The sequence below is a fragment of the Hyperolius riggenbachi genome, chromosome 6, assembly GCF_040937935.1.
Source record: "Hyperolius riggenbachi isolate aHypRig1 chromosome 6, aHypRig1.pri, whole genome shotgun sequence".
Lineage (NCBI taxonomy): Eukaryota > Metazoa > Chordata > Amphibia > Anura > Hyperoliidae > Hyperolius > Hyperolius riggenbachi.
This window is the reverse complement of record NC_090651.1, coordinates 225561335-225589139: the sequence shown is the minus strand read 5'-3', so window position 1 is coordinate 225589139 and position 27805 is coordinate 225561335. Positions and strand designations below refer to the sequence as shown.

The following is a 27805-nucleotide window of genomic DNA, read 5'->3' as shown; positions in this document are numbered from 1 at the left end:
GGTTGATGCAGGAGTTTGATGGAGGCTTTTAAATCTTGGTTTTAAACAATGCCCACTATGTCCAACTAAATGTGAATGCAATACAAATGTTTTATCTTTAGAAATAAGGGTGTATTATGCTCTGGTAGCATGTTTTTAAGTTTAAAGCCACAGAGATTTATTGGAACACTCTATGGTGGTGTATGCTGGCTGGAAGGGCTGGAATATATTGGGACAGAGAGAGACTAATCCCCTACTTGGTGTGAATACATGTCCTGCTTATTCAGTACTTAAAGAAAACCTGAACTGAAAATTAAAAGTAAAAATAAGCATACACAAGTCATACTTACCTTCCATGTAGTCTACTCCTCAGTGTCTTTCTCCTGTCCCGCGTCCTATTTGTTCACTGTGATCAAGGGACTTTTCCGTCCTCCATTTTGAAAATGGCCATTACCCATAACAGTTTTCTGGTCAGCACACAGTTAAACTGTAACATCGCCCACTTGAGCCATAGGGAAACATGGACCTTACCTGGTACATCAGTTTTCCTCTCAGCTATAACTGACAGCAACTGATATATTTCAGATCTGACAAAATATTGTCAGAACTGGAAGGGATTATTGTCAGAAGAAAATGGTGAGCTTCTGAGAGGAACTGATGGCAAGGTAACTATGCAATGTTCATTTGAAGTTACCTCATGTGTTTATTTTAAATATTTTTACTAAGTACAGGTTCTCTTTAAAGAACTGTAGTGAAATTAACATAATGAATAAAATTGCTTATTTTTTACAATATTCATTTATAGATTGCTTAGTCATGGTTTGCCCATTATAAAATATTTCCTCTCCCTGATCTACATTCTGAAATGTATCACTGATGGTGACATTTTTAGTTCTGCCAGGTGATCTGTACAGAATGTTAGTTGAGAGTTTTATGTATGCAGGGATATATTGCTTGCTTGGCAGTTGGAAAAGTCATTATTTCCCACACTGCAATGAGGTTCACAGACAGCAAATTGTCAGGGCATCAAACTGTGTGAGAGGTTTCACCACAATATCAGCCACACACACCCCCGCTGATCTGTTAAAAAAAAAGGTAAAGATTTCATGTGGGAAAGGGGGTATCAGCTTCTGATTGGAATAAACATAAATTCTTTGGTTAGAGTTCCTCTTTAAAGGGAACCAGAGATGAACGTTTCACACAAAATAAACATATCAGTCGATAGCTTGTAAAGAAAAAATGCTCTACCTGATAATTTCGCCGCTCTGGTGTTCCTTTTTTAGTGTTTTTTATCCAATATTGCTCCAGGAAAAATAAAATATGGCCGCCGGCTCATATCCCTTCTGCTTCCGGGTTATGAGTTGTTCTGGATGTGCTGTCTAGGCTATATGAGACTATGCTGCTATCTAGGCTATATGAGAAAGGCTGCTGATCGCAGCGCTGTACTATATGTAAAGACAGCGGTTTCACCGTCTAACAGTCTCCCGAGCTGCAATTGCCGCTCGGAGACTGAAGGCGTCCGCCCCCCGAGCAGGAGATGTGCGCGCAGCCTGCGCGCGATCTCCTGCAAAACAGAGCCCCAGGACTTGACGCCAATTGGTGTTAGGTAGTCCTGGGGCTGCCGTCGCGGCCACGTCCATTGGCGTGAGGCGGTTTGCAGGTAGTTAAACCATTCCATTGTTGTCCTGGCTTTATATTTAGAGTCGTTGTCTTGCTGGAAGGTGAACCTCCGCCCCAGTCTCAAGTCTTTTGCAGACTCCAAGAGGTTTTCTTCCAAGATTGCCCTGTATTTGGCTCCATCCATCTTCCCATCAATTCTGACCAGCTTCCCTGCCCCTGCTGAAGAGAAGCACCCCCAGAGCATGATGCTGCCACCACCATACTTGACAGTGGGGATGGTGTGTTCAGAGTGATGTGCAGTGTTAGTTTTCCGCCACACATAGCGTTTTGCATTTTGGCCATAAAGTTCCATTTTGGTCTCATCTGACCAGAGCACCTTCTTCCACATGTTTGCAGTTTGCCACAAGCCATGTGAGGGACACACTTTTCTGTTAACAATGGCTTTCTTCTTGCCACTCTTCCATAAAGGCCAACTTTGTGCAGTACACAACTAATAGTTGTCCTATGGACAGATTCCCCCACCTGAGCTGTAGATCTCTGCAGCTCATCCAGAGTCACCATGGGCCTCTTGACTGCATTTCTGATCAGTGGTAAAAAAAAATAATCAGACATTTGTATGTAATTTTAGATACTAGTATGGGGGAGGGGGGGGGTCTCAGGTTGAGAGCAGGAAGGAGTCTGTTTGGCATTAAAGATAGAGTAATTAAAGTGGACCCAAACCACACATTTTTTTAATTCAAAATATTTAGTTGCACCACTCTGACACATACAAAGATAAATAAACACTCCTTTAAGCCTATGAGCATTTCAGTGCATGCTTTTCACCCTTCTCTTTTAATGACTAGGGTTATACAGGTGGCAGCCATTAGCAATTCCTCCTTTGCCGGACACCACCTACTCCACCAGTTTGCCGGATTCTGTCCCGGCAATATGAAAGGAAGGGAGGAGTTCCTCCAATAAATGTAAAATATTTTATATATGTCATCATGCAGCTGAAAAAAGGCTGCTATTTATTATTATTATTTAGAAAATAGATTTTATTTCTGAAATCTTGTTTTTTTAATTTGGGTCCACTTTAAGAAGTATTCTGGTTCCAGCAGCCATCACAGATTTTGGGAAGCAAAAGACACAGAATTATCTCATGGTGGTGGAGCTAAAACTTGAGAGGCTCTGTGAAAAGGAAATCAAAGTATTTTGGACTATGACCACTTTAAGAAAATATAAAAGTAAACAAATTACCACAAGAGGGTTCAGGCGTTATTATAAACCGGCGGAATATCAAAATGACGTTAAATTTATGGAGAAATGGAGAGAAGCACATGCCGCACAAGCTGTGATTTTACAGAATATTGTACTGGAAAGGACTGAGGAAGAACATAAAAAGTTGACCGTAGAAATAAAGTCTTTGTAAGGACAGTATAAATCTTTAGTAACAAATGAAAGATACACAACAACTTTGAAGAAGATCAAAAAGAAACAAGTACCGATGCAGGAGGAGATAAAACAGAGGAAACTGAATAAATATGTAAGAGATACGGATGACTACAAACAAGGGAGTCTCTTCACTTGGAGTACGAATAAACCAAAGTACAATAAACCAAGAATTATATATCCAAGGAAACTACCCCAGAAAAAAGGTTATTGGGCAACGGATACAGAATCCAGTGGGGATGAAAGAGAGAATGGGAACGGGGGAATCCCCCTCTCACAGCATGACTCAGATAACGTTCAATCAAAAAACGACTACCATGGAAAAGGATCCGCAGGGGGCGGGGCAAGGCCAAAAATAAAAGACAAGCAAGTCAGTTGGAAAGGGGATCAGAGAGCTTGGGAGGAACAAAAATCCAAGAAGAGGAAATACTACAGACGAACAACAAGTAGAAATAATTAACATCAGTGACCAACCTCTGCCACCAGAATGCTACCAGTTGCTGAAGAAAGGATTGAATTTCTCATGTGTCCAAGGTTTTGATTTTTGTGACTTTAAAATAGACCTATATAAAGGAGTGAGACGGATGAATATTAGGAGTCTTCATGAGAAAAGAGATCTGAATAATAAACGCTGGGTGGAGGCACAGGAGAAGAAAATAGACCCTATCGGATTTACCCCAGAGAAAAACTGGGAAGAAAAAGATCTGGAAACCCTAGAAATACTAGAGGGACTTTGGTTAGAAAGCAACTTAGGGGCAGAGGTAGAGAATGATCCCCAAATCCAAGAGAATGAAAGAAAAGAACCATTTAGACCATGCAGATCCACAAGGCCCTTTGCAGTTACACCAGGATCAGTAATTGATATTTTTCAAACACAAGTGGAAAATGATTTGAAAGCTTTAAAATATAAGGAAAAAAGGTCGAATCTAACGAAAGAAGATGAGAATGCTATAAAATGGTTTAGAGATAGCCCTGACCTGATCCTGAGGAAAGCAGACAAAGTAGGTGCCTTGATTGTGATGACAGCGAACCAGTATAAAAGTGAAGCGCATTGAGACAATTGGGAGACAAAGAAGTGTACCAACGTCTGAAGGAAAATCCTACAATGAAGTTTAAAAACTCTATGAGAACCCTGTTAATGAGAGGTGTAGAGAGAGGAGTCTTAACACAAAAGATGGCCAATGACCTGATACCAGAATACCCTAGGAGACCTGTGTGGTACCATCTACCGAAAATACACAAATCCTGGACCAGTCCATCGGGATGTCCGATAGTCTCCGGTATAGGTTCACTGACCGAGAGACTGTCAAAGTATTTGGACCATCTCCTGAGGCCGCTACTCCGACAGGTGCCATCCTATTTAAAAGACACTCTCGATGTGCTGAGAAGCGTTGAAGGAGAAACCTGGCAAGAGGGCGATGCCCTGGTTACAATTGATGTTGTAAGTTTGTATAATAGAATTCCCCATCAGGCTGGAGTGGAAGCAGTGAGAACCTTCCTCCAGCGGGGAGAGAAAGATGACAATTTCATTGAATTTGTGTGTGAATGCTTTATGTTTGTGCTAACACACAATGCTTTCACTTTTGATGGTCAATGGTACTGGCAGCTGTCGGGTACAGCCATGGGGACGTCGGTGTCATGCATGTATGCCAACTTGTTTTTGGGCTGATGGGAGGGGAAATATGTGTATGGCCCCGATGTCCCGCATGGCAGATGCCTCAGGAGATGGTCCAGATTTGTGGATGATGTCCTGGTGTACTGGTCCGGGACGCGTGATGCATTAGAAGAGTTTATGATCTACCTAAACTCAGGAAAGGAGAATATGCAATTCACTTACGAGTGTAGTGAGGAGAAAGTAGCGTATCTAGATTTAGAACTGAAAATAGAGGGGGGTAGAATTATTTCAAAGGGATATAAAAAACCAACAAGTAGCAATTTGTTATTGCATAGAGAAAGCTATCATCCAGAACATACATTTAAGTCCCTCCCCTATGGACAATTCTTGAGATTAAGGCAGAACAATACCCGGAAGGAGGACTTTGTGGATCAAGCAAGGGAATTAAAACATAACCTGGAAAAGAGAGGATATGAACCTGAAAACTTGGACTTGGCGTTGAAACGTGCTAGCGAGGTAGAGAGAAGTTTTTTGATTGGAGAAAAAAATCAGGAAAAGGAAAACCAAAAAAGTGTTGTGAGCGACAGATTAACCTTTTCGTTTGAATATACACCTATGTACAGAGAAATACAACAAAGTATCATGAAAAATTGGAAATTGATACAAAGAGACCCAGTGTTGAAAGAAGTATACAAGCAACCACCCCTGATAACCTTTAAAAGGGCACCAACCCTGGGAGACAAGCTTACATCAAGTGAATTTAAGAGCCCAAAGAAAACCACTTGGTTAGACCAAGAACAACTAAAAGGCAATTACCGATGTGGCCACTGCTCTCAGTGCCCACATATGAAGCCCGGGAAATATCTAAAAGTGGGACCAGTGGAAAATAAAATAAGAAGTTTTATACCATGCAGGACTAGATATGTGGTCTACATAGTGTGGTGCCCATGCCAGCGTTTTTTAAATTTGGGAGGACGACCCGGGAAGTAAGAGAACGAATACGGGAACATATAAAATCAGTGGAAACTGGAAAAGGATGTACCAGATTGATTGAACATTTTAGAACGGAACATGGGGGGGGGACACTACTTGTTTGTTTTTTGCAGGTTTGGAACAGGTCCAAATTCCCCCGAGAGGAGGAGATAGGGAACAGAGCTTAGTAAGAAGAGAGAGTAGACGGATAATTAATACTAATGCTATGGGGGCATTGGGCCTCAATGACTGTGTCGACATGGCTTGTTTTTTGAATCCTTAATTTCTGTAAAACTTTTAAAATAGGTGGTCTTCTCTTTTTTCCAAACTTCTTGGATACATGTTGTTTTTAGTTTAGGGATAGAGTAGAGGTTGGTATATATGTGGGGCTGTGGGGGATAAAGAATTTTCGGGAGTGCTAAACCTAATATATTAAATATATTTTATATGCCTAACAGGGATAAAGATATATAGGTATTTAAATGACTAAGTGACCCAAATCCCAGAACCCTACTATAACCAAGCCTTACACCCTAGGTAATCTCTAGATAATAGTAACGATTTTTAACATGTTATAAAATAAAGATGTGTTTTTAAAACTTTGATGACAACAACAGATGCCCCTCCGTTAAGTTTAGCACCATCTAGTGTTTTTTTTGAATATCCATAAAGGAATGGAATCAAAGAACCACTATGAAGCGCATATCACTTCCTTTTTTGTTACTTCCGCATAGTTCGCGTCACAGGCGTAATGTAGTACGCATGCGCATGATAATTTACTACGCGTCATGCAGATTTTTTGACGCATGCGCATTAACGCGATAGCGGAAGTAGGAAGTGACGTGGTGGTGTGACGTACGCGGAAGCTGGAGCAGACGCCCGGCATATTTAAGGACCCGACGATGGGCTTACACCGCGCACGGAGCCTCGGAAGAAGCTCGTTTTCGAGCGAAACGGCCGTCAGGCGGACCGCTGCTCCCACATTGCCCCACAGCAACTATTGGACAGGGTAGGATATGCATTATATATGAATCATGGAATCATGAATTTGTGTATGACATAGATGAATTGATGCAATAAATGACAGAATAATGGACCTTTAAGCGTGGTGCCGGATGTTTTACTCTCTAGTGCATGAGAATTATCTCATGCTTGCTTGCTTTCACTACCCGTGACCCGACCTGCACCCGCAGGCCGCTACTCGCAACCCGACTCGCAACCCAATTAGAATCACAATGGGTGCCTGAACCCAACACGCATTTCTGGTAATCCCCGGGTACCTGACCCAATGCAGGCCTCTAGCCTGGACAACAGAACAGCCATGTAAAATATCTACAAGCAAAGAGGGCATAAAATCTTAAAAAGCTTACTCTAAAGGCAACCCAGTTCCCAACATCAGAGAATCTTCTGGAAGATACCCTAAGCAGGAAAGTCATAGACAACTATGGGAGTCCCTGATCACAGATTTTCCAGCAGGTAACCAAACTCTGGGGAACACTTCAGATAGGTTTGATGGTGACTCTACTATTCATGTTAAGGTCCCATCGTTCACCTGAAGAAGGGATTGACACTCACATATGTTAATGGGGCTTTTAAAGAGGAGCTTTAACCAAGGATTGAACTTCAGTCCAATCAGTAGCCAATATTCCCTTTCCCATGAGAAATCTTTTCCTTTGCTCAAATAGAGCATCAGGATGGTCTGTATAGCTGATATTGTGGTGAAACCCCTACCATAGTGTGATGTCATGATCCTGGTCCAGATAGTTTGCGGTCTCTAACCTCATTGCATTGTGGTTAATAACAGCTTCTAACTGCCAAGCAAGCAGCATCTCCCTCTGTGCATAGAACTCTCAGTAAAAGAACATTCCGCAGAGATTACCTAGCAGAACTAAAGCTGTCACCACCAGTAATACATTTCAGTATGTCATATATATCACGGAAAGGAAAGATTTTACAATTGGCAAACAGTGACTAAATAATCTATACATTAATATTGTAAAAAAAAATAAGCAATTTTATTATGTTATTTTCACTACAGTTCCTCTTTAACTGTGCTCTGTATTCTTTCTGATGCCCATGATTATGAAACCACTGTGCACAGTAAGAACAGAGCAGGTGACCATAATTGCAAAAACCCTTTCATGGCCCAGGAGGCCTTAGTTTTTGCTTTTGCTAGAACTGCAACACTAAGCCAGAAAGCCCTCTTCTCACTACAAATACTTACAAACTGTCTTCATCAAGAGAAAATTCTACACCCCTTCCCTCAATGCCTCTATTCAAAAGGAATGTAAGATGAAGGGAAAAAGTAACGTTCGCTGAGCTGTTTTTCCAAAATTACCTCTACGCTACAGTCAAGGAAATCATCTACCAACTGTACATACCACAGAATCCGTGAACATAATTTTCCACTTGCTAATACCTCAGGCTTCAACATCCAGTCTAGCAGTGTACAGAGCATAATGGGCTTTTTACAGTCTGGCTTAGACTAAGATTTAAGTGTCAGTGCTTTTAAAGTTCAGATATCAGCATTTTCAGCTTTCTGCAGGTGAACATGGGCAAGTCATCCACTACACATATACTTGCTGACGCCTCTATAAAGGTGAGACCTCCCAAAATGCAATGTGTGCAAAAAAAATGTTTTTCCCAATTTCAGTTGATGTGGCTGGGTAGTGTACTGGTTAAGGGTTCTGCCTCTGGCGACCAGGGTTTGAATCTCAGCTCTTCCTGTTCAGTAAGCCTGCACCTATTCAGTTGGAGACTTTGGGCAAGACTCCCTGTCACAGGAGCCCTCAGTGGCTGACCGCACTTAGCCTTCTAAACGGTGCCAGCGCACAGATCGTGCGAACTCTGGTCGCAGTCAATGCGCAGGAACCGTTAAGAATTAGCCGCAGACAACTCAGAAGGGAGCCTGTGAGACACGGGTGATTACAACGTCACCCACTGGTTCAGAGTAAACTGCCACCACCGCGGTTACTATGGGACCGTGGGGCCCACTAACTGACTGACTAATCCTGCGAATAAAACGGTTAAACACACGATATTCTGTCTAGCCAACAACAAACAAACAGTAGCGTATCTTCAGAGACCCGGGATCAGTTCTGTGTGTGCTGATAAGCAGGGTAGCGGAAAGTGAATGACTTGGGGAAGTCGTTTATTCACGCAATATAAATAATTAATATATACAGACAATTATGAAAATCAACAATTATGAAAACAGTAATAGCCAGTATGAAAAATAAAAGAAGGGAGAAAAATACTTAGTTCTGGAAAGATGTCCTTATTGTGGGAAGAATCATAAAGTCCTTGGTTTCAAAGTCCAGAGTTCAGAGTTCAGACCAGGTGGATGCCAGCATATCCTCAAGCTGGCATCTGATGAGTGCAAGATGGTTCAGTGTGGAGGACACAGCCCGCCTGCTGGCTCTGTGCTTTTGATGAAGCTGGTTTGGGGGTGTGGCAAGGCCAGCCCCCTCTGAGCTACCAGCAAATGACAGTTCATTCCCTCTGAGAGATTTTAGAGCTAAACTTATGAATTGCTGTAACTCCTGAACCATACACGTTACATTTAGGGGGGTAACAGCTTCATACTTGGAGGAAAATACAGATTAATATGATACCTGACATGGCTAGTGCATCAGATCAGGGTCCTGAGTAGATTCATACCTGGGTGGTAGGGGCCCCGGGCCCCTCTCGACTGGTATCAAGAGATCCAGCATGACCCTACGGATCCAATGATACCACTCTCATAACCACCCTATTTATTGTATTCTGTAAATGGGCAAAATATTACATTGTACATTCATTTCTTCCTGCTAAGGCCGGAGTCAGCCTGACTGGAGTCCAGCTGTGTCTGCTTCTTGTCGATGAAAGGCCCTGTTGGCTCCTTCAATTAACATCTGAATGTGAAATCTGCTTAGACAACTTTGAGTTTACACCTCTGGCTTGATCAGCAGTCACAGGGCCAGTCTTCCTGCCAGCTGCTTGTCACCTTATACCTGATGGATGGGCCATCAGCACAGCTTGAAGCCAGGGACTCTCTGGGCCCAGGCTCATTAGCATATCAAAAGGGCCATCCTGCAGTTAAGGTGATGCTATTCCTCTGCTAAGAAAGGACTGCAGACCTCCTACACAATAAATCCAGATTCTATCGATTTGAAGCGCCATCGACGCAGAGAATCGAGTGCGATCGCTTTTCTTCACGGGCGGTTACAGGACGCGCCTGCGGCCCCGCAACCGTCCGTGACACTCCCTAATACTGCTACTGCCTATAGAGCATGTCTTAGTGGCTGCAGCTCTGACGCTTTGAGTCCACCTGGAGAAAAGTGGGAAATACATTTTTTTTTGAAGTGTATTGGAAATCAAAGCATTGGGTCTCAAGAAGCCACATCACCTCTTCTATCCAAATCATGTAGTTCTTCCTCCTCTATTTCAGTGATATCCCTTTCCCACTACAGTCAAGAGGCAGTATTTCTGTTAGGATCCCCTAGAAACCTTTATTCCTCTGGATGTGAGAAGCTACATCAAAGCTGATCTTTAGATAATACAGTAACTCCTTTTTGGAAGATGGGAAGATTTGTATACTTCAAAGGATAACAAAATGGCCTTAATTCACTAAGATCATGCTGGAGATAATAAGGAAAAAGTAAACGTACCACCACACAGTGGGAGAGTTATCTTATCTCTTCATTCCTTAAGTTACCTCCTCTGTAGTTAATTTACCTCCTCTGTAATTAATTTACCTCATCTGTAATATTTTCACACACAGTTAATAAACAGCCTGTCTTTAACTCTGGAGTTATTTTAAGGATTGAAGAGTGAACTTAACCAGCTGAGCGGTCTGGACGAGCTCAGCTCGTCCAACACCGCCAGCGGCTGCCGCTCAGGCCCTGCTGGGCCGATTTTAATGAAATAAAAAGCAGCACACGCAGCCGGCACTTTGCCAGCCGCGTGTGCTGCCTGATCGCCGCCGCTCTGCGGCGATTCGCCGCGAGCAGCGGCGAAAGAGGGTCCCCCCAGCCGCCTGAGCCCAGCGTAGCCGGAACAAAAAGTTCCGGCCAGCGCTAAGGGCTGGATCGGAGGCGGCTGACGTCAGGACGTCGGCTGACGTCGATGACGTCACTCCGCTCGTCGCTATGGCGACGATATAAGCAAAACAAGGAAGGCCGCTCATTGCGGCCTTCCTTGTTTATTCTGGGCGCCGGAGGCGATCGGAAGATCGCCTCCGGAGCGCCCTCTAGTGGGCTTTCATGCAGCCAACTTTCAGTTGGCTGCATGAAATAGTTTTTTTTTTATTTAAAAAAAACCCTCCCGCAGCCACCCTGGCGATTTAATCAGAACGCCAGGGTGGTTAAAGACAGAAGAGTTAACTTTAGGTTTGCCTGAGGTAAAATGTTTCCTGAATACGACAAGCCTCATCACCATGGTGATCACTCTAGAAATGTTATTAAAGACAGGAGATAAGCTTAGTGAATTGAGGCCTATGTCTATTATACAGACGTCAAGATAGACTTTATTAAATAACTAAAAACATGTGTAGCCATGTTTGCCAATGATTCTGGCTAAGTAAAATATATAAAAAATGCAGGTAACAAAAGGTGTTCTTTGCTGACAACACCCCCCCCCCCCCACACACACACACACACGCCCTATGATCTTAGTAGGGGGTGGGGTGCAGCTCGCCCTCGCCTGCTCTTGTGTGAGGGCTGTATTCTGTCTAATAACAAACCAGGGACCTGCATGCAATAGAGTAGCTCTATCGGGTCTATCTACACGTATCTGTGGACTAAACTGACCTTGACACTTAAAGCGGACCCAAACCAAACATTTTTTTAATTCTAGATATTTAGTTGCAGCACTCTGACACATACAAAGGTAAATAAACACTCCTTCAAGCCTATGAGCATTTCAGTGCATGCTTTTCACCCTCCTCTTTGCATAACTAGGGTTATACAGGTGGCAGCCATTAGCAATTCCTCCTTTGCTGGACACCATCTACTCCACCAGTCTGCCGGATTCTGTCCCGGCAATATGAAAGGAAGGGAGGGGTTCCTCCAATAAATGGAAAATATTTTATATTTGTCATCATGCAGCTGAAAAAAGGCTGCTATTTATTATTATAATTTAGAAAATAGATTTTTATTTCTGAAATCTTGTATTTTTAGTTTGGGTCCACTTTAATCAGAGGAGTCACTATATGCATCCCAAGACTCGCCCCGTCAGGCTCAAACAGCTCTTAGGGTGTTGTCCTGTGGACAGTGAGTGATATTTTCCCGTGGCGTGGCAATAGTGGATGCAGAGTTAGCAACTGCACCTTGGCCCCTGGACCAGAGAGGCTCACAAGGGGCCCTCCTTCATCCATCTTATTAGCTTTTCATGGGTGCTATGCTGGTAATGAACACCTCTAAATGTGCATTGCACAGTGGTAAGCCTTAACACTGTTTTCTTACTCTAAATACACCTCTCTGACCCTACAGCTGTAGTCAGTAGGTTTTGAAGCTCCATATCAACAGAGGGCATGGGGCCCCATGTAAAACTCGCACCGGGGTCCCAAACTCCATACTTACGCCACTGATATTTCCCTGATACCAACTATTCAGACAGTGTTACATATACTCCAAAGGGCCAAAGAAAGACCAAGGCACCATGCCAAAACTCCATTTCCTCATGGTTGGTGAAAGCAATCCAGGTTTATCATTATTATTTAGTTTTTATGGAATACTGACGTCTTCCACAGCACTTTATAAAGTAGACTTGTCACTAACTGTCCCTCAGACTCTGGAGCTCACAGTCTAATCCCTACTGTAGTTATAATCTAGTGGTTTATTTGTCCTTCGTAGTCTAGTCTCTTTTTTTTTTTTTTTTTAGGGAAAGCCAATTTATTTATTTGTATGTTTTTGGGATGTGGGAGGAAAATGGCAACCCACGCAGACAAGAAAGAACATACAGTACATGCACATTAGTTTTGGTTCAGCTCAAACAAATCTGAGCATCTCCAGGCGAGCAAAATGATGGATACCTTACATAAATAGTGTATATTTGTGCGACAAGAGAAGGTAGAAATTCTTGTGTGATCAGCACCCATGCAAGGTATGGAGGTGGAGTCCCCAAGACCAACCGTCCTTCAGTACCTCTCAGACAGCAGCACAATGATCCACAGATAAGGTTGGCACCTCAACAAGAAGCTCTTTTACATGTAAAACATAGCTCTTTATTTCATCTTAGTTAAAAAGTTCCATAAAAAGTTGTCAGAAAGTGTAGGGCTGCTACCAGGAAGCTGGTAGCAGCCCTACACTTTCTGACATGCAAGCTGGTAGCAGCCCTACACTTTCTGATATGCAAGCTGGTAGCAGCCCTACACTTTGACATGCAAGCTGGTAGCGGCCCTAAACTTTCTGACATGCAAGCTGGTAGCAGCCCTACACTTTCTGATATGCAAGCTGGTAGCAGCCCTACACTTTCTGACATGCAAGCTGGTAGCAGCCCTACACTTTCTGACATGCAAGCTGGTAGCAGCCCTACACTTTCTGACATGCAAGCTGGTAGCAGCCCTACACTTTCTGACATGCAAGCTGGTAGCAGCCCTACACTTTCTGATATGCAAGCTGGTAGCAGCCCTACACTTTCTGACATGCAAGCTGGAAGCAGCCCTACACTTTCTGACATGCAAGCTGGTAGCAGCCCTAAACTTTCTGATATGCAAGCTGGTAACAGCCCTACACTTTCTGACATGCAAGCTGGTAGCAGCCCTACACTTTCTGACATGCAAGCTGGTAGCAGCCCTACACTTTCTGACATGCAAGCTGGTAGCAGCCCTACACTTTCTGACATGCAAGCTGGTAGCAGAACTACACTTTCTGACATGCAAGCTGGTAGCAGCCCTACACTTTCTGATATGCAAGCTGGTAGCAGCCCTACACTTTCTGACATGTAAGCTTCTAGCAGCCCTACACTTTCTGACATGCAAGCTGGTAGCAGCCCTACACTTTCTGATATGCAAGCTGGTAGCAGCCCTACACTTTCTGACATGCAAGCTGGTAGCAGAACTACACTTTCTGACATGCAAGCTGGTAGCAGCCCTACACTTTCTGATTTGCAAGCTGGTAGCAGCCCTACACTTTCTGACATGCAAGCTGGTAGCAGCCCTACACTTTCTGACATGCAAGCTGGTAGCAGCCCTACACTTTCTGACATGCAAGCTGGTAGCAGCCCTACACTTTCTGATATGCAAGCTGGTAGCAGCCCTACACTTTCTGACATGCAAGCTGGTAGCAGCCCTACACTTTCTGATATGCAAGCTGGTAGCAGCCCTACACTTTCTGATATGCAAGCTGGTAGCAGCCCTACACTTTCTGATATGCAAGCTGGTAGCAGCCCTACACTTTCTGACATGCAAGCTGGTAGCAGCCCTACACTTTCTGACATGCAAGCTGGTAGCAGCACTACACTTTCTGACATGCAAGCTGGTAGCAGCCCTACACTTTCTGATATGCAAGCTGGTAGCAGCCCTACACTTTCTGATATGCAAGCTGGTAGCAGCCCTACACTTTCTGACATGCAAGCTGGTAGCAGCCCTACACTTTCTGACATGCAAGCTGGTAGCAGCCCTACACTTTCTGACATGCAAGCTGGTAGCAGCACTACACTTTCTGACATGCAAGCTGGTAGCAGCCCTACACTTTCTGATATGCAAGCTGGTAGCAGCCCTACACTTTCTGATATGCAAGCTGGTAGCAGCCCTACACTTTCTGACATGCAAGCTGGTAGCAGCCCTACACTTTCTGACATGCAAGCTGGTAGCAGCCCTACACTTTCTGACATGCAAGCTGGTAGCAGCACTACACTTTCTGACATGCAAGCTGGTAGCAGCCCTACACTTTCTGATATGCAAGCTGGTAGCAGCCCTACACTTTCTGATATGCAAGCTGGTAGCAGCCCTACACTTTCTGACATGCAAGCTGGTAGCAGCCCTACACTTTCTGACATGCAAGCTGGTAGCAGCCCTACACTTTCTGACATGCAAGCTGGTAGCAGCACTACACTTTCTGACATGCAAGCTGGTAGCAGCCCTACACTTTCTGATATGCAAGCTGGTAGCAGCCCTACACTTTCTGATATGCAAGCTGGTAGCAGCCCTACACTTTCTGACATGCAAGCTGGTAGCAGCCCTACACTTTCTGACATGCAAGCTGGTAGCAGCCCTACACTTTCTGACATGCAAGCTGGTAGCAGCCCTACACTTTCTGACATGCAAGCTGGTAGCAGCTCTACACTTTCTGATATGCAAGCTGGTAGCAGCCCTACACTTTCTGACATGCAAGCTGGTAGCAGCCCTACACTTTCTGACATGCAAGCTGGTAGCAGAACTACACTTTCTGACATGCAAGCTGGTAGCAGCCCTACACTTTCTGACATGCAAGCTGGTAGCAGCCCTACACTTTCTGACATGCAAGCTGGTAGCAGCCCTACACTTTCTGACATGCAAGCTGGTAGCAGCCCTACACTTTCTGACATGCAAGCTGGTAGCAGCTCTACACTTTCTGATATGCAAGCTGGTAGCAGCCCTACACTTTCTGACATGCAAGCTGGTAGCAGCCCTACACTTTCTGACATGCAAGCTGGTAGCAGCCCTACACTTTCTGACATGCAAGCTGGTAGCAGCCCTACACTTTCTGACATGCAAGCTGGTAGCAGCCCTACACTTTCTGACATGCAAGCTGGTAGCAGCCCTAAACTTTCTGACATGCAAGCTGGTAGCAGCCCTACACTTTGACACCTTTTTAACTAAGATGAAATAAAGAGCTATGCTTTACATGTAAAAGGGCTTCTTCTTTTGGAGGTGCCGACCTTATCTGTGGAACAAGAGAAGGTAGAGCAATGGCAATGCGGACTGGGAGAGGGTGTTAGTGGCTGTGTACAGCACTCTGCATATGATGTCACTCAGCGTGCTCAGGCATATAGATAGTCTGTGGGTATGAGAAGGAGAAGGGTGAGATCCGGCACTGCTGACAAATTTTCTTTACTGGGCAAACGTTATATGTGACATGTCATCTTGAAACAAGTAAAATGTAAAGCACATACCATTGCAGAGGGATAGAAACGAGTGGTGGGTGCAGGGGGCTGCAAGCCTGACAGCGGTTTTGTGCTATGAGCTTCTATGGAGGCTAGATCCATGTCAGGTGTGTAATGTGGAGGGCTGGCGCAGATCTACTGTATCTAGCGGTATGATTTTTAGGGTCTAAAAGCGTGTGAAAAATTGTACAGTAGTACTTTCAGACCCTAAATCCGGAAATAATCACAACACCAGGGAGGTTAAAGATCTAGCAAGCCGGATCATTAAGCATACTCATCAGACACCTGTACTAATGGTTGTTTCTCAGTCCCAACCAGGCACTTCTACTCGTCTAGCGTTAGTACAGTCCTTTACTCTGTGCGTTTCTCACTAAAAACGTCTTTCTGCAACCACCTGTTTTATCTGTTATATGTTTCCCATTGCAGCATACACTGCCAACCCACATAGGACTGGTCCAAGTGAAAGGAAGGATAGTCACAAGAACAAGGTAGCACTTCCCTCAGGACAAATGTATATGTACTGTATATCAGGTTTCCATGTATTTGCCATGAAAGGAAAAATCCTTCTAATTAACTGTCAAGTATTGGACTTTGGCTGGCCAGGACACAACCTGACCAGAGCTGACCAGCCAAGTCCCAAATCAGCATTGTTCAGTGGCAGTATCTGCAATTCCCCAGGCTCCTCCACCCGCTCCCCTTTTTGCCCCAGTGTCCTCTTATCTCTCTATTTTCCTCCTATCAGAGTGAGAGGACATGAACTGTTTGCCTGACTGTCACTTCTCTGCGGCTGGCTTACCGATGATCTGAGGTGTGAACTATTCCGCAGGGCAGCACAGCAAGGAGTGAGCAAGGGGGGAGCCGAACTTTGTGGTGAGTCACTGCCTAGCTCTCAGCTCTCTGATGGTGGGACTAGGCTACCTATAATTATGTAGGGGGGAAGGGGGTGGCAAGCACTGTAATAACAGTGCAGGAGATTTGGGCGCAGCCGGCGCCATCATAGGCCGAAATAGGAATTACGGCTATAGCAGCGCAGTCAGTAACTTCGGGGCCGGCAAAAGACAGTGCTGAAGTTGCTTTTAAAACACTGCAATTTGGCTTCCAGCAATAGCTGTATACCAGCTGTATCCTGCGCCCAAGTCTCCCAGCAGCCAGTTCATATGTATGCGGTGGGGGGTAGGGGGAACTTGCAAGGCTACCTATATTGGCAATCTACCTACAGATTGCCAATACTGACAATATGTAGGCTTGCAATCTAATTGTAGTCGTTTTCCCCACCAATGCCCCATACTTTACCCCTCCCATATGCCCTCTTCTTTTCTTAAAGTGTACCTGTAAGAAAAAAAGTGCCCCCGGGGGGTACTTACCTCAGAGAAGGGGAGGCCTTTGTATCCTAAAGAGGTTTCCCCCTTCCTCCACAGTAGAAGGGATCCAGCTCTGGAAGCCTCAAAGTTCTCCTTGCCGGTGTGTGCGCATGCGCAGTAGTATTTGTTTTCCTTGACTGCAGTGCTTGAGTTTAGGTCTTCTTTAAAGAGGTTCTGTGGGATTCTAAAAATCAATCAAACAAGCTGACACTTATCTGGCACTTCTATCGCCCCCCTGCAGCTGTAATGTCCCGTGCCGTCCTCCTACAATGCTCCGTTTCCCGCCGCCGGTCCCGGTTTAATATACGTCTAAACAGACGAATAATGTTAGCTCCTGCTCGAGTCATCGGGAACTTACTGCACTGCCGCAGTGTAATAACTCGTGTGATTACAGTGGGACCGGTGCCGGGGAATGGAGCATCGTAAGAGGACGGCGTGGGACATTACCGCTGCAGGGGGCCGATAGAAGCCCCAGGTAAGTGTCAGCTTGTTTGATTCTTAGGATGCAAAAGAACTCCTTTTAAGTGAGAAGAATACGGTGGCTGCTATATTAATTTCCTTTTAAACTATATGAGTTGACTGGCAGCCCTGCTGATCTATGTCTCTGCAGAGGTGTCTGAATCACACCAGAAACAAGCATGCAGCTAACCTTGTCAGATCTGACAATAATGTCAGAAACACCTGATCTGCATGTGCTTGTTCAGGAGCTGTGGCTAAAAGTATTAGAGGCAGAGGATCAGCATGATAGCCAGGTAACTGGCATTGCTTAAAAGGAAATAAATATGGCAGCCTCAATATGCCTCTCACTTAATTTCTCCTTCAACTGCTCACTTTTTTCACTGTAGTGGTCCTTTAAACAGTTGAAGTTTGACAGTTGGAAAATGACAGTTAAATAAGACAGTTAGAAAAGGGCAGTTGAAATTTGGCAGTTGGAAAATTACAGTTGGAAAATGGCAGTTGAAAAATGACAGTTGGAAAATGGCAGTTAAAATTTGACAGTAAAAAATGACAGTTAGAAAATGGCAGTTGGAAAATGGCAGTTAAAATTTGACAGTAAAAAATGACAGTTAGAAAATGGCAGTTGGAAAATGGCAGATACAATTTGACAGTTGGAAAATGACAGTTGGAAAATGACAGTTGGAAAATGACAGTTGGAAAATGACAGTTGAAAAATGACAGTTGGAAAATGGTAGTTGAAAAATGGCAGTTGGAAAATGACAGTTGGAAAATGGCAGATAAAATTTGACAGTTGGAAAATGGCAGTTAAAAAATGACAGTTGGAAAATGGCAGTTAAAAGTTAAACGTCATTTTTCAACTGTCATTTTCCAACTGCCATTTTTCAACTGTCATTTTCTAACTATCCTTTTTCAACTGTTGTTTTTTAACTGCCATTTTCCAACTGTCAAATTGTAACTGCCATTTTCCAACTGCCATTTTCTAACTGCCACTTTCCAACTGTCAAATTTTAACTGCCATTTTCCAACTGTCATTTTCCAACTGCCATTTTTCAACTGTCATTTTTCAACTGCCATTTTCTAACTGTCAAATTTCAACTGCCATTTTTCAACTGTCAAATTTTAACTGCTATTTTCCAACTGTCATTTTCCAACTGCCATTTTTCAACTGTCAAATTTTAACTGCCATTTCCAACTGTCATTTTTCAACTGCCATTTTCCAACTGTCATTTTTCAACTGCTTTTTTCCAACTGTTATTTCCCAACTGCCATTTTCCAACTGTCAAATTGTAACTGCCATTTTCCAACTGTCATTTTTCAACTGTTGTTTTTTAACTGCCATTTTCCAACTGTCAAATTTTAACTGCCATTTTCCAACTGTCATTTTCCAACTGCTATTTTCTAACTGTCATTTTACAACTGCCAAATTTTAACTGTTGTTTTTCAACTGTCATTTTTAAACTGCCATTTCTCAACTGTCATTTTCCAACAGCGAAATTTCAACTATTTTTCGACTGCCATTATTTTCCAACTGTCATTTTTCAACTTCCGTTTTTTGACTATCCTTTTCCAATTGTTTCCTTCTTCCTTTCCTATTTTATTTATTTCACAAATACAAGCCTTGAGATCCTCAGTGTTGAATGTTGATTTGCCACCTCATTTTGTGTTTTGGGGGCTAGATTTGCATCACGATTTGCACAATTTAAAACTGGCTATCTCTAACAGTGATAGGTGTCAGATGTAGTGGCTGGAAAGTGCAATGGTTAAGGGCTCTGCCTCTGACGTAGGAGACCTGGGTTCAAATCTTGGCTCTTGCTATTCAGTAAGCCAACACCTATTCCGTATGGAGTTCTTTGGGCAAGACACTAACACTGCTACTGCCTACTGAGTGCGCTGTAGTGGCTGCCTCGCTTTGAGTCCGACAGGAGAAAAGCGCTATACAAAAAAAGGAATTATTATATGGATAACTGTAGAGAGGGAGTGGAGGAAAAAGCCTATGTTGGCGTTTTATCTTCTTATCTTGCTCCCAGTCTAATGACCCATTTATTGCCTTCAACTTTCATAGTACCGTATATTCCGGGGTATAAGACGACTGGCCGTATAAGACAACCCCCCAACTTTTCCAGTTAAAATATACATTTTGGGATATACTCGCCCTATAAGACTACCCCTCTTGACTGTTAGACATTTGTATACTGTACTGTATGTACTGGTGCTATACTGTATAAACAGGTACAGATACTGGTGCTGTACTGTGTGTGGTACAACAACCAGCCAATCACAGCAAGTGAAGTAACTTACCGGCGATTAGCTGGTTATTATATACAAAGCCTGCTTGGATTGCTCAGCTATCCCTGTCTCGAAGACGGTATCAGAGCGGTAGCGCAAACATGCCTCTTTCATCCGTCTGGCCCACCCTTGTATACTATTACCTCCTTCACTGCCTCTCAGATCTCGCACGTGTGCGCCTGCGCCGCTTCACTTCATTCCTCAGCAGTGAGATTAGAGAGGCAGAGAAGGAGGAACGGTAATAGGATACAAGAGCAGGCCAGACAGGTGAAAGAGGTGTGTTTTTCTGGACACAGCGCCGCTCTATCTTTGTTCCATACCCCAGGTGTCCCGGACGCCTGCAGCTTGCTCCACCCTTCACTTACACCTTCCCAGCGAGGTGCCCCCTCACCTCATCAGGACCGCATTAAGTCACTTCTTTCATACGGTTGCCACATACAGTGGGGTTGCAGCCGCGGGTGTTTTTGAGCTCCCCTCATATGCGTGTGCCAACCGCAGATTCTCCAGTCTGGCTCAGAAGTTTTCGCACCCGCCCTATAAGACGACGCCCGGCGTATAAGACGACCCCCGACTTTTTAGAAGATTTTCCAGGGTTAAAAAGTAGTCTTATACGCCAGAATATACAGTACTTCTCTTTCCAGGCTAGCAGCACTTTTAGCCACCTTTGATACTTGTCCACTCATTCTCTACCTCAGTGTTTGGTACTTGTGTTCCTCCACGATGGTGACCCTCTTTTTCTTGGGCTACTTCAAATGTATTTGTTTATTGTGCATTATGGTGATTTATTGTTGCTGAGTTGGTTTTCAGATGAACTTGCACTGTTTTTTTCTTGATAAAGAGGTACTTTGTTGCTTTGGAATTTTGGATCATCTTCATTACAGAATGAATTACAGATCTGTCTGTACCAGTTTTTTGGAGTGCCAACCATTTACTTCTCTTTACAAAAATGTATGCCACGTGTTTTGCTCTGCATGGCAGTATTAATTGAAATGAGACAGCACTGTGTTGGCACAGAGATGCGTGCAGCAGTTTATTGTCAGAACACACTGCTGCACAGCTCGAGAATCTGAGACACATTACTGAAATAAGCTCAGCAATGCAGCAGTACATCCTGAGGGTCTACATGAAAAGGGCGCCGGTAAAAAAGGGCGCCTGGTGGAGCCCATATATATACACCAACTTCGGCTACAAAAAAGGCGCCTGGTGTAGCCCATATAAACTTCGGCTACAAAAAAGACGCTTGGTGTAGCCCATATAAAAACTTCGGCTACAAAAAAAACAAGGCGCCTGGTGTAGCCCATATAAAAACTTCGGCTAGAAAAAAACTCCGGGATGTGTTAATTACTATTCCCCCACCAGGCCGCCATGGATAGTGGGGGAATGAAATAATTCGGCTTCCAGCGCTTGTAGCCCATAAAAACTTCGGCTAGAAAAAAACTCCGGGATGTGTTACCGTAATTACTATTCCCCCTCCAGGCCGCCATGGATAGTGGGGGAATGAAATAATTCGGCTTCCAGCGCTTGTAGCCCATATACAAACTTCGGCTAGAAAAAAACTCCGGGATGTGTTTATTACTATTCCCCCTCCAGGCCGCCATGGATAGTGGGGGAATGAAATAATTCGGCTTACAGCGCTTGTAGCCCATATACAAACTTCGGCTAGAAAAAAAAAGTCAATAATATGGGCTACAGAGGGGCACCTTACTGTAGCCGAAAAAAATATGGGCTACAAAGGGGAGCCCGCTTGTAGCCGAAAACCTTGTAGCCGAAAAAATATGGGCTACAAAGGGGAGCCCACTTGTAGCCTATATCAAAATTCGGGCGCCCTTTTCTACACCTTGTAGCCCATATTTCCAGAAATAACATTGATGTCTATGGCGGCGCCCTTTTCATACAGGCAGCTCGGGCGCCCTTTTCAACCGATCCCCATCCTGACCTTCACGGTTGTTAACAAATTACCATTTTAAAGGACCATTATAGTGAAAAAGTAAGCAGTTAAAATCTTTCATAACCAACATGTTTTGGACTGGTCGAGTTCCTCATTGGGGATACAAAGGGTTTTCTTTGTTTTTTAAAATAATCTCCTAATTGGCAGTTGCTAAGTCTAACGGCCAAAATAGGAACAGCCAGCGTCCCTACTCGCACACTATTTTGGCAGTCAGACTTAACAATGGCCATTCAGCAAATGCTTTTGAAAACAAAGGGAAACCCCGAGACTCCATCGTGAGGAGATGGACTAGTCCAAAACCTGTTGGTTCTGTCAGCTTTTAAAGCGGACCTAAACTGAGAGCTTCCTCTCTGCTCTAAGGAGATGAGCAACAGCATCATAACTTTAAAGAAAAACATTTATTTCTTACAGCTTACAGAAATCTTACAAAAACCATGCAGGTCCTGATGATGCGCCACGGAATGTAACGGCGCGAAACGGCTGTCGACCTCCCCATCTAGCCTGTACCTCTCTCTGCCAGTTTATGGAATTGTAATGTATGCCTTTTAATATTTCCAATAAATGCAAAGTTTTACTGTGGGATGTGCAAGGCCCTTCTCTTTCTACAACTTGGATTACAAAAACCATGCAGTGTTTACTTTCTGGTGTCCTAGGAACACAAAAGGGTTAACCTCCTGTGTTTACATATTAGCCCAAACTATGGCATAGAGTGGCACACCTGACAGCCCTAATTTACACTTGCTGTTTACTTGTTGATAAGGCCTAATTAGACAGGCTAATCTCTCTAGACCAGGGCACTTGCCACCAGTGGTACTTTGCTGTTGACTAGGTGGTACACACCAGATTTGCCTGCCACTTTTTTGTCCACCTGCCACTTATCCTGGTCCTGTGCTGCCTCCATAAAGTTTTTCTCCCCCTCCCTTGCTCCTTGCTGTGCTTCTCTGCAGCATACTTCAGATTAGTGTGGAGGAGACAGCCAGGCCAACGGTGCACAGTGATGGCGCAGATACCGAAAGTGACATCACTGCTCATTTGAAGTATACACGCCGTCACTGTGCATCGCTTGCCTGGCTGTCTCTTTACTGCGGCTGGCTCACCAATGTTCTGAGGTGTGAACTATTCCGCAGGGCAGCACAGCAAGGAGTGAGCAAGGGGGGATCCGAACTTTGTGGTGAGCCACTGCCTAGCTCTCTGATGGTGGGACTAGGCTACCTATAATTAAGCGTGGGGGGGGGGGGGTTGTATGGCTACCTATATTGGCAATCTACCTCTAGATTGCCAATACTGACAATATGTAGGCTAGCAATCTAATTGTAGTTTTTTTCCCCACCAATGCCTCCTACTTTTCCCCTCCCAAATGCCTTTTTTTCTTAAAGTGTACCTTGTAAGAAAAAAGTGCCCCGGGGGGTACTTACCTCAGGGAAGGGGAGGCCTTTGTATCCTAAAGAGGTTTCCCTCTTCCTCCTCAGTAGATGGGATCCAGTGCTGGGGGCCCCATAGTTCTCCTCATCTATGTGTGCGCTTGCACAGTAGCTGCTCTCCATTCAGGCTCCAGCAGAAACAGCCAAGCCCGATCGCATCCAATCTACTGTGCAGGCACACTGGTGGTACTTGAAAGTTTTCAAGCAATAAAAGTGGTACAATTAGTGGAAAGGTTGAAAAGCCCTGGAGTAGAGGGACAGATGTGCAGAATGGAGAGGTGAGAGAGAGGACACCGGGGCAATATACGGGTTGAAGAGCCTGGAGCATTCCAGATACTGCCGCAGCCACTACTGAACTTTCCTGATTTTCTCCTTTCTTCAGGGATTGCCTGGCCATCTCTGGTCAGGTCACGTTCTGGTTATCCAAAGTCCGAAAGGAGCAAGTTCTGCATGTATTGGCTGCATTAGTCGCCCACATACCGGCCCGCTAGATCCAGGCCAACTTCAGAATTAGGTTGCAACATATACAAAACTATACCCATTCCGTAGTAATCCTAATAAACTGTCAGGCAGGCGTATAAAAGCCTTTTTTGAGTTTCTGGATTAGTCAAGTAGTTGACGATGACAGACGAGGGATTTTTTTCTCTTATTATTCACACAAAAAAATGCAGTTCTAGACTACCAATTACTGAATCTAAAGCTGGCCATACACTGGCCCGATTTGCGCCCGTTTCGACAGCAGATTCGATCACTGGGATCGAATCTGCTGCCAATCGTTCACGCTACACGCCGAATTCCGATCCATTTCGTCCAATCCCGTCGATCGCGCCGTGCGGAAAATAACCGTCGATCGCCCGTGGGTAAAGAGCGCATCGCTAGCGGCGTTCGAGTGCCCGACGACCGATGCAATAGAGCCCGCATACATTACCTGCTCCGCCGGCGCGACTCCAGTCTCCTGGTCACTCTGTCTGCGCTCTGGTCTCCAGGTTCGGCATGCCTCACTTCTTCTAGCCCGGCAGGAAGTTTAAACAGTAGAGCGCCCTCTACTGTTTAAACTTCCTGCCGGGCTAGAAGAAGTGAGGCATGCCGGACCTGGAGACCAGAGCGCAGACAGAGCAGCGGTGACCGGGGGACTGGAGTCGCGCCGGCGGAGCAGGTAATGTATGCGGGCGGGCGGCAGCAGCAGCAGCACCACCACAACAGATTGTGAACCGATTTCAGCCTGAAACCGTTCACAATCTGTTTGCTGTAAAGGTAGCCATACGATCCCTCTCTGATCAGATTCGATCAGAGAGGGATCTATCTGTTGGTCGAATCTGATGGCAAATCGACCAGTGTATGGCCACCTTAAGAGAGCTTAACGAGACTTTGTAACTAAAACCCCCCCTCTGGGGGACACTTGCCTCGGGACGGGGAAGTCTCAGGGTCCCAATGAGACTTCCCCGACCTCTGAAGCTTGTTGGCATCCAGCGCTGGCTCCCCCGAAGCAGTGATTTATCTCTCCGCAATCCTGCGCAGACACACTAGCGGCTCTTCGTTCAAGCTAGGCGGAAATAGCAAAGGACTCGCCTCTGCGCAGTAGAGCGGATACGATCAGGTTCAGCTATTTCCGCCTTACCCAAAAGAAGAGCCGCTTGTACACCTGTGCAGGATCGCGGTAGTCAAATATTTACCTTGCCGCACTTCGGGGGGTCCCAGACTTCTAACGGAGGGAAGGGGGAAGCCTCGTGAGGATCCAGAGGCTTCCCCCTCCCGAGGTAAGTATCCCCCAGAGGTTTTTTTTTTTGAAATATACACATTCTCTTTAAGCGCTGTCCTATGGGAGAAAAACGCTATAGAAATATTATTATATACAGTCTGTTCTCCCAAGATACTGCGGGCAACATTTTACAAATAACTGCAATTTGAACTACTGTACAATTTAGAAAATCATATCTAGCTTTAAATTAATATGAAGAAATATTTTATATAACATGAAACAAAAAACAACAACAACAAAACAGGGCTGATATACTGCAGGTTTGTAGCAGTTTTTACACTAAAGTATAACATTGCATGAATGAGTTAAACAAGTGACTATTAATTCACAAGCTAAAACTGTCGTGTGCACATGCTGACTGCTGCTTCCATGCCTTCTTCCACGACTGTTGGATTTTATAAGGCTTAGCCCTGTGCAGAGCTTTGGAGGGGCGTGGGCTTGTCACAATTGCACCATTTTAGGGAGGAATTAGGAGTTTGTCATCCATGTAACACCCATTCTGCTGTAACCTCATTAAATGCCCACACCCCTAAGTGTGTAATTGGCGATGACAAAATTATCCATCCTTTGTGTAAGCATTAAAAGATGACTGTCTTAGGTGTGTGATTGTAAATTATATGCAGATCATGTAAATAAATGTCATTCGAAAATCAGTGACACTGCATTAAAAGGATACAGGAAAAATCAGCTTAACAGCTTGTTTTCAGATCTTATAGATGTCTGAAAGGAATACACAACATTTGTCCTATTGAATTAGATATTCATTTAGATTTATATTCTTTATTATACTGAATAAAAATTACTGTTATAAACATATATATTGCCGATACATTTTCTACAGTGCATTACAGAATTCATCAAATTAGAGTGGTCAGACCAGGGGTCACAGAGGTTGCAACTGAGACCGTGCCCTGGTGCAGAGGACCGAAATAATAAGATAGATAAGATCAGGGCTGTGGAGTCGGTACAAAAAATAATCTGACTCCTCAGTTTATTAAACATCCGACTCAAGGTACCCATAATCGCTTCAACGCCTCGACTCCGACTCCTTAGTCTAATACTTACCAGGGCTGTGGAGTTGGTACAAAAATCATCCCACTCCAGCTCCTCACTTTAAGGACTCCAGGTACCCAAAATAGCTCCAACTCCTCCACTCCAACTTCACAGACCTGGATAAGACTCGCCACCTTCAGTCACAATGGAGATGTCTTTACTAGGAAGAATACGTAAACCATTTACCTGATCCTTCATCAGGTTTTCAGACAGCTTCCTCTCACATCTGTTACCGTCCCTTGGTGTGTGTCATGTGATGTCTGTCACCTGACATGCACCAAGAGAGATGGATGAGAGAGAATGCAGACTCCTATAAATATAAATGGTCAGGCTTCAGAGGTCCCTGCTTGCAAAAGGCTTGAAGGAGGAAGATGGGGAAGCCTATTGAAGATCCAAAGGCTTACTCCTGAGGTAAGTACCTGTTTTTAGTCCAAACTAAATTCACGGGTTTACTTTGAGGATTCTGCTTTTTTTGAAGGCTAAAGCAGAACGTGATCACAGCAAAACATACCACCTGATGAAATGCTCCTCCATGATTTCTTCAAAGCACAAAAAAACTCTGCTTGTTGGAGACATTTACCTTCTTCCTGACAGAACTGGAAGTGAAGGAAATACTTCCAGATGGGAACATAAACAACAATAGAAAAACGGTTAAAACTCTTTCAAACTTTCCTAAACTACAATAACCAGTATATTTCTTCTGGAGTCGGCCTTTAAAAGGTGGCATTCACACATGTGCATTTATAAGGCATACCATATATGGTCATCACATATTCAAAAATACCAGATGCAAACCAGCACATTGTTTTATATGGGCTGACTGATACAATGCATTTCGCATGTTGGAAATCCCATGATAACAGATACCCTGTTCTAATGAATTTTATGCAATTTATAGCAAACCAATAGCTAGCTAGCCATGAACAATCCAGAGACTGAAACACTGGAATTTTGGATCTTTATAAAAAAACAAAAAACCTGTATTACTAAATTTAGAGCTAAACTCTGGCCGTAGAAAAATCGTTAAATAAGGCAAATAGTTAAATAGAGCACATGCTTACGTGGCAGAAATATATCATTCTTTTCAGTCAGATGCCTCGATATAATCTACTCAGACAGTGCAGCCAGCATCATGGCCTGATTTTCCTCCATTGCATTTCAGCAAATGGAAACAGGTCAGGACAAGGGTGGATCTGCCCATTTCCCCATTGACTGAGATGATCCAACCTACCAGACTGCATTTTTCCTTTTTGCAAAAGGTGTCAGCCCAGCAGGTGTTCAATGCCCATATGGACATCAAAATGTCACTATAAAATGGTCAGGTACAGCTACGTGATATCAGTTGTTGCTACTTGCCACCTTGCAACACTTCACGAGATCAGAGCAGAGATCAGAGCAGAAAACACAAAGCTAATGCAGCCCTGGATTGCATACCATTGCAGTCTTTGACACCCCCACACTCCTGCACCCTTGATTAGATAAATAATGGCCTTTCCCAATCAATGTTTGATTGGCAAACTACCCATCAAGGTGGCCATCATTTTTAATGTGTTTTTGTTAGATTTAATTTCTTTAAAACAAATTTAATCTATAAAAATGTTGTGCAGTTGTGCAGTTTATAACCCCACTGTCAGTAATCTGAAGTCCATACAGAAAAAAAAAATCTCAAGTAAATGTAGACAGTGTTCTCATTTTGAAATGTCTTCAGCCTCATCAGTACAATTTTTGCTGCTTGGCTTCTGAGGGGGGGGGGGGGGGGGGCAGCTCCTACAGCTATTAGAAACCAGGAAAAAATGCAGGGAAAAAAAGCTGCTTGGATCCCTTTAACAGCTTGTT

General features: G+C 44.1%; 1 long non-coding RNA gene across 2 annotated transcripts in view; it reads left to right on the top strand.

Moving 5' to 3' along the window:
* Positions 1-27805, top strand: part of LOC137521353 (uncharacterized) — a 95839-nt gene that overhangs the window by 39500 nt on the left and 28534 nt on the right. Inside the window, exons 3-4 of one of the 2 annotated variants that reach the window (XR_011022107.1) lie at positions 16109-16170; positions 22148-22273. The exons of the other annotated variant lie outside the window; for it this stretch is intronic. This is a non-coding gene — a long non-coding RNA (uncharacterized lncRNA). Of the gene's footprint in view, positions 1-16108; positions 16171-22147; positions 22274-27805 lie in introns of those variants that run through there. 2 annotated transcript variants of the gene reach the window in all.